We start from the raw sequence: 7,623 nt of genomic DNA on the forward strand, positions 1-7,623 counted from the left end.
AGAGTTTATGGTAAGCCAAGACCATGCCACTGCACTCCACCTAGGCAACAGAGCAAGACTCCATCTCAAAAAAATATAAAATAAATAAATAAATAAAATTTTCTAGGAACCAAAGGGAAAATAAAACTTTAAAAAGAGAGAGAGAGAGTAGCTAGAAACTGAGGGGCTATAGCACTCAGCAGCATTACCCAGGATAAGCAGTTAGCTCCCCTCCTGATACCCCCCTGGTAAAAAGCATCAGCTTCCCAGAAGCAGGAGTTCCCAGCGTTACCCTTGAGGTCTTGCTGTCTTCCCCACAACCAATCTCTCCTCTCTGTTCTCACCCAGCAGTGTCTTAAATCCCTTCCCTGCTCCCATCCTGCTGACTCTGCCTTGCTCAAGTTCTCACCACCTCTTTCCTGGGCTCCAGTAGAGCCTCCTCAACAGTTCTCCAGGCTCTGCTCTTCACTCCGGCCTTCCTACCAACAATCGCCTCCTCCCATGGCCTGCCTGGTGACTGTCTCCTCCTTTAATAAAACTCAGACCTTCTCCAGGAAGTCTCCTGGGACTTCCCCAGGCAGGGCAAGCTGTTTCCTTCTCTGGCACTCTTCACTTACTCCATGACAGCATTTATCACCATGTGTTGAAATTGCTGACCGACATGTCTATCGATCTCATCACCCTCCACCACAGCTCTTTCAAAGGCCCGGACAATAGTTTATGCTTTCCATTCGTGGTGTCTAACAGAGGGGTTGATTTTCATTACACAGCAGGAAATGCTTGATGGAAAAAGGAAGGGAGGGATTAAGAGAGGGAATGGAAAAAGAATGGAAACTTTGCATGGTTATAGATTCTTCAGTCCCTGGGCCACCCGTATACCTGGTGAGAGGTAAAGAATTTCCCTGAAGAAATTTTGATCACTGCATTACCCACTATTCTCTGTCACAAGCATCAAACATTGCTGACTGCACTTATAGTTTCTTCAAAGTTACTGAATTCTAAGAAAGCAAAGGCCCAGGAAGATGAGACGACTGCCTAAGGTCACACAGCCAATTAATGACAAAGGCGAGACTAGAACCTGGGTCTCCTGACACCAGGCCAGGGCCCTTGACACAACACCAACAGCCTCTCTTTGAATTTTCCCTCCAGGCAGCAGTGTATAATTATCAACATTAGTATTTAGAATTTATATGCGGCTTTTGCTTCACTGGCTTTTTTATTATCCTTTCAATTAGTATTTCGGTATGCAGCCCAGGCATGGAGCAAAGCCAGGATAGGGAGGGGAGAAGCAGAGGGAGGCCAAGGCCAAGTAGGGGGCCATAAGCCCCTGTGCGAGGAAGGCCAGAGAAAGCAAAGACACAGGAGGGTGCCCTGACACCAAAGACAATGTCTCGTGTGTGTCTGTATGTCTGTGTGTTGAGGAGGGGGGTGTCTGTGAAGATGATGTGTGGGCCTCAGATGAGTGATCCAAAAGCCTTCCTGGCCTCAGGGGGCTTATTAATGCATTATCCACTAATGAGGCAGGGGCCAGAAGAGCAATAATATATTTAGCACCCAACAAGTTAAACACCAATGCCAGCCCTGAGACAGACCACAGGATGAGGGAGTTCTCTGTCCTGCCTTGAAGGGAAGAAGAACCAAGCCCCATGGTGTGGACTCCCTCCTGACTCCTACTCTGCACTCTAGGAGCTATGCCGAACTGTGCCTGATGCCCACATCCTGTGGGAGTGAGGGGGTCCTGGAGCCCACCATGCCTTGTGCTGTAGCATCCTCAGCTAGATGCTAGGAGGCTAGTGGATGCTAATGGAATCCCACTGCCCGACCCTGGTTCTTCGTGCCTTCCAGCCCCAGCTGCAGCCTGCTCTAGGGTTTACTTTGCAGACCTACACTTACCTCAGAAAATGAGAATACTCTCTCCTCCTGACCTCTTGGGACTTTGGTGAGACTCAAGACCTCGTGAAGGCTCTTGAAGAATAGGCTCATCTACTGGTAACACTCAAGATAGAGCATCCCCATGCTAAAAGGAAAAAAAAAGAAGAAAACTGAGGTGGAGGTAAACAGTGGCACGGGGTGAAGACAAAGCAGCCAAAAGGGCTGCATTCAGATCTCAGGGCTCTTGCTGGGAAAACTCAGGGAAACACTCACTCACTGAGGGCCCACTGAGTGCCAATGTGTCACATATGTCATTTCATTTTGTCCTCATATGACTCCTCATTTTATCCATGAGAAACCTGAGACTTTAAGAGGTTAAGTAACTTGCTCAAGATTATACAGCAAATGCAACCTTAGGACCAAAATTTAGGTCCATGGGCTTTAAAACCTGTGCACTTCCCAGCACAGCACTGTGTCTCTAAATCATGAGAGATTTCATCTCTGTGAGCCCAGCGTCCTCGTCTGCAAAATTGGAGGGGGGAGGGGCGGGGCAGGGAAGGGAAACGCGGGGGAGGGGGCTATATTGCCTAATAGAGTTGTTAAGAAAATTAAATGAGCTTATGTTGATGAAACACAGCCGGCGTGATGTCTGGTATATAGTAGGTGCTCAATAAATGCTGTTTGTTTTTCTTTTTAGGACAGATCAATGTTAAAAACTCAGGACTGGCTTGGGAGCCTAAGAGCTCCAAAATGCTTCAAGAAGCCCAAGGGCCTCCCATCGCTCTGGGGTGCGCGGGAGGAGTGGAGAGAGGGCTGGGAAAGAGGGCTCGGCTCCAGGAAGCGGGTATGCGGGTTCCAGCTGCGCCCCCTCGCTTCGCCGCCTCCTCTGGGCTCCCCCGACTTCCCGCCCCGCCCCGCCCGGGAGCCGGGTCCGGAGTGCCTGGTGGGCTGATTCCGGAGCGTGGAAGGGAGCACGGAGCACAGAAGCGAGAAGGAGGCGGCGGCGGCGGGAAGCGGGGAGGAGGGGGATCCTCCTCGCCGCTCTCCCAAGTCGGCGCAGAGCCGCCTTGGGCCGGGCCGAGGGCTGCGCGGCGGCGGCGGCGGCGGGGCCCGGCCAGGATGCGGGGCTCCCGGGACCGCGCCGGGCGGGGCGGGCGGCGGCGGCGGGCGGCGGGCGGGAGCTGTCCGCGGTGCTGAAGCGGCGGCGGCTCTGGGACGCAGGGCCGGGAGCTGGGGTGCCCTCCCGGGAGCTCCACTGCGACCGCGACCGCGACCGCGAGGCGGGGGCGCCGTCGCTCACCAGCCCATGCCGAGCCCCCGAGCCCCGCGGAGGAGGCGGGACCGTCCGCGGCGGGACAGGTAAGGGGCGGTCTGGGGGTGCAGCGGGAGCGCAGAGCTAGGCGCGGAGCCTGGAGTGAGCTGGGGAGGGCACGGGAGCCCTCTCAGGGCTGGGGGATCTGACTCTGCTGGCAGCACCTTGCGCTCTGCCGAGGCTCCCACCTCGCGCTCTGCCGAGGCTCCCACCTCGTCCCTCCCTACCCCTCACCCCTCAGGCTGGGGGTGCTGGGAGGGCCCTGAGGAACTGGGGTCAAGACAGGTTCCTGGGCACCGTGACCCCACACCACCAGGCCTTGACCCTGACCTCAGGCAGCTCCTAGACACCCTGCCTACTGGCGGCAAGAAATACTGATTAGAGCCTCAGACTCCCTGGTACCCCAGTCCCCACCAAGGTTTTGCGACACCAAGAAAATCTGAGCAGGCTTCACTAAGATGCCCTTTCCTCGCACCCAAACCTGTTCACCAGAGTGACTGGGGTGGCTGTGCTACCCCCTGCTCTGAGATTTCTCTGCCCTGGAAATGGCTCTTGGGCCAAGGGAAGGACTCTTCGGCCAAGGCCCCTTAGGATGAATTAACCCATTTCTTCAGGGAAGGAAGGAGGTCCTGGAAGATATCTCAATATTTTTTTTCCTATGACACTCTTGACTCTCACAGAAGCAGGCCTGATTTGCTTCGCATCTCTTGGCGCATGAGGGCAAAGAGTCGGGGAACCTGGGTCCTGTTTTCTATTATGTGCTGGTGACCCTAGACAGAGCCTCCATTTGGAGTTCTCTCTCTTTCTGGCAAGAGTATGCTGAATGAGCTCATTCAGGCCTGCAAAGGGCTTCTAGTTCTTCAGAGCAGAGTTCTCTATGACTAGCAGAATGTAGCGATCAAAATAAAACTGCATGGAGGAAGACACGACCTATCCTTGTGGCTGACCACCGCTTTCTACTGCTTTACCCCCACCCTGTAACCCAGCACAACTTCCCCACCCCCAGGGATAGAAAGAGCACTAGAGTAGGAGTTCCTGGCTGGGTGCTGGCAGTTTACTGGCTTTGGCTAGTTCCTTAAGCTCTCTCAACCTCATTATCCTCACCCCTAGAGTGGGAATAAGGTCACTGCTCTGCCCACCTCAGGGAACTGTCTTGGAACCCACTGAAAAACAATGCACCTGATTGGAGGCTTGCCACCTGTACATCTCCATACCAGTGTGACCTGCTGTCACTGTTCCCAACCCCTAGCCAGGCCTGCTGGCAATGACCTGATTATTGTCACCCCTACCCCATCTTCTCCCAACCTGGCCATTTCTCCCTTTGTCCTTGGCTGCCCTGGGGTCCCAGAATCAGTGAAACCTAACTTAAAAATCTTTAGGAGACAAAAGTGTGCCCTCCCTTCTTCTCCTCTTCCACCATCACCTATAGGAGATAACACAAGGTGAGAGTCTGACTCACAGGTTTTTATTTTTTCTCCCTAAGAACCACAGATCTAGGGAAACAGCTCCTTGAAAGCAGGAATTGTGTTCTTTTCATCTCTTTGCCTCCCTCCACAACCCCCTCCCCAACAGCACTAGGAAGATAGTAAGGACTCCCTAATCGGGTATTAAATGAGGGAATGAAATGTTAAAATGTATCAGAATAAAAGCACTTAACCGGAGGTCAGAAGCCCTGTGTTTTGGTCACACATCTGCCTCTGTCTAAGGTCTAAGGCAGGTCCATTCTTCTCTGGGGGTTCATTTTTCTCGTCTGTAAAAGAAGAGAGTTGGGCTAGATGACTTAAGATTTCAAGCCCTGATATTCTGTAGGGCTCTCTGAGGCTGTCCTAAGCCCATAAACCCCTCAGTTCTGCTTGAATACAGGATGCCAGCTTTATCAACATGGTTTGACAAGTTAATGGCCTTTTAGTAATGAATTGGATTTTGTGAATTGAGTGAAAGGGAGCAATAGGAACCAGAAAAAGCCATTTATGTTTCTGATGTTTCCTTAAGAACCCCCTCTCTTTTTGTTTCTCTGGGAAAACCATGAGTGTGACTCAGAGTGACTGAGCTGAGAGGGGCTCCTGCCTCCAAACCAAGAGGCCGGGAACCACCACTCCATCATCCCTGCCACCACCACCAACACCATCTCTTGTGAGTAAGGACCAGGGACCCCATCCTTGGCCATCTCCTACCATGGACCTGCCTGGCTGTGATCTCCCTCCTAGGAAGACCAGAGGAGGGGACAAGCAGGAAAGATCCATCCCTACAGAGAATTTATATGTGTGATACATATACATAACAAAATGAGTTTCTCTGATAATAATTTCTCTCAACTGTGGCAGGCCCAGCCAATGCTCAGAAAAACCTTAGCTAATTGGCATTTTGGTAGAGCTGAGTAAGCCATGCCAGTGATCTCCCCGAATTATGCTGTAAGTGTCTAGCCAGGGTGGGGGACAAGTCCCCCCTCCTCACGTCATCGCTTTCTGGCTCCCAGCTGTTGGTGCAGCACTGGCAAGAATCAGCTCTCTGGAGTTAATGGACAGTCACTAACCCTCATAACAAAGTGGCGGCGGCGGCGGCAGCAACAGCAAGCTAGCGAGGTGCTTTCTTTTCTGCAAGGCTCATCTGCGGGGGAGCTGGCCTGCTACTGGGGTGAGGACAATACACTGGCATTCATTCTGCAGCTGTTTGGGTGGACACCCCACTCCCAGAGCTGTCAGGGTACGGGCGTCTCTGGTCACCCAGGCAGATGACATCTGGCTCCTCTCCTGACCAGGGAAAACTACCCATTGGCTGCTCCTTGTGTTCCCCTCGTTCCCTCCTTGCTGAGGCTTTTATTCCTGGCCCCTCTACAAGGCCTCAAAGGAAAGAAGGAATCAAACCTGGTATATGGCACATGATTGGGTGATCTTGGGGGCAGAGGTTGGGAGAGCTGAGAAAGAGGAAGAATAAATGCAGCATGGTCATCAAGAAATTGTGCGGTGCCTCACTCTGTAATTCCAGCACTTTGGGAGGCCAAGGTGACTGGATTACTTGAGGTCAGGAGTTTGAGACCAGCCTGACCAACATGGCAAAGCCCCATCTCTACTAAAAATACAAAAAGTAGCCAGGCATGTAATCCCAGCTACTCGGGAGGCTGAGGCACGAATTGCTTCAGCCTGGGAGGCGGAGGCGGCAGTGAGCCGAGACCATGCCATTGCACTCCAGCCTGAGTGACAGAGGGAGACTCTGTCCAAAAAAAAAGGAAGAAAAAGGAAAAAAAAGAAGTGTGTGTGTGTGTGTGTGTGTGTGTGTGTGTAAAGAGAGAGAGCAAAACATTGAAATACACACATACGGGTCTCTTCCCCTGCATGATACACACAAAATGGCAAAAGCAGAGAATATACAGAGATATTTCTAATCATTAGCTACCTTCAAGTCCAAAAGTCAATTCATCTGTGCACCCTAGAGGGGCTTCCAGCTCCAAAGTACACCACTCCAGGGAGACAGAAGCAGGAGGAACAGCCTTCACTCTGGGAGAAGGAACATCCCAGTTCTCTAAACTTTCTGCATTTTCCAACTCCTTTGCCTTCTCAGGAACTCAGCTGGCATCCCGTATGGGTCAAGGTCCCCTCTGCTGCAAGCCAGGTGACACTAAAGACCGATCTTCACCCCTCATTTCTCTTACCTCCCCCCTTATTCTCTCTCCTCCTTCCTCCCTGCAGCTGCCCCCCACCCCCATCACCTGGCAAGCAAACCAAGCAGGGGGTGGGGCCCGATGCTGAAACCCTCCATTAGGTGTGTTATCTTCCGCCATTAGACGCGCTGTTTGCTTCTAAGTGGTTGGGAATGAGCTGCTTCAGTGGAGAGGCAGGTTGTTTCGGTGAGAAAAAAAATATTTGATTTCCACCTGAAAATGGACTAATTTGAGTAGCAGAGCCACCATCCTAATCCTGTCAGCAATTTTCACCCTTGTCAGCCACAAGCCCATCTCCCAGGCAGATGGATTATGCTTTAACGGAGAGGCCAGTCCAGCCCATGGGAGCCCAGGGTGGCAGGGGGTAGAAAGGGGGCAATTGATTCTCCCTGGAATACAGAGACTGAGAAACCTCCCATGGGAGCCAAGAAGTGTTCCAGCTGTATTATCTGTCTTTCCTGGGTTCCCTCATCAGCTCTCTCCTTTCCTTTTCTGTTCTGTCTTTTGCCCCTCTCTTCTCTTTCTCTCCAAAGGTCCTTTGATGATTCTCAAGTCTCTTTCCAGCCCTGAACACTATCTTGGGCTTCGACTCCATACATCCAGCTGCCAAGCAGAGTTTCTACTCTTTAACACACTTTAAAACACACTCGTCTACTTCTCGCCTTCCTGCTCTTCTCTCTCTCTGTGTGTGTGTGTGTGCGTGTGTGTGTGTGTGTGTATCTCATTTTTCCAGCTTGGTACTTGGTGGGCCTTTTAATCTAAATATTCCTTTTTTTTTTTTTTTTTTTTTTTTTTTTTTTTT

General features: G+C 51.7%; 1 protein-coding gene across 1 annotated transcript in view; it reads left to right on the plus strand.

Annotated features, from left to right (window-relative positions):
- Positions 1 to 3,056: 3,056 nt before the first annotated feature.
- The window catches only part of SYNDIG1L (synapse differentiation inducing 1 like), a 20,234-nt gene continuing 15,667 nt past the window's right edge, over positions 3,057 to 7,623 (plus strand). The window contains exon 1 of the mRNA XM_017528672.2: positions 3,057 to 3,210. The gene's annotated coding sequence lies outside the window, so the exon portion shown is untranslated. The remainder of the gene's footprint in view (positions 3,211 to 7,623) is intronic.

The sequence above is a fragment of the Cebus imitator genome, unplaced genomic scaffold (genome assembly GCF_001604975.1).
Source record: "Cebus imitator isolate Cc_AM_T3 unplaced genomic scaffold, Cebus_imitator-1.0 Scaffold54, whole genome shotgun sequence".
NCBI lineage: Eukaryota > Metazoa > Chordata > Mammalia > Primates > Cebidae > Cebus > Cebus imitator.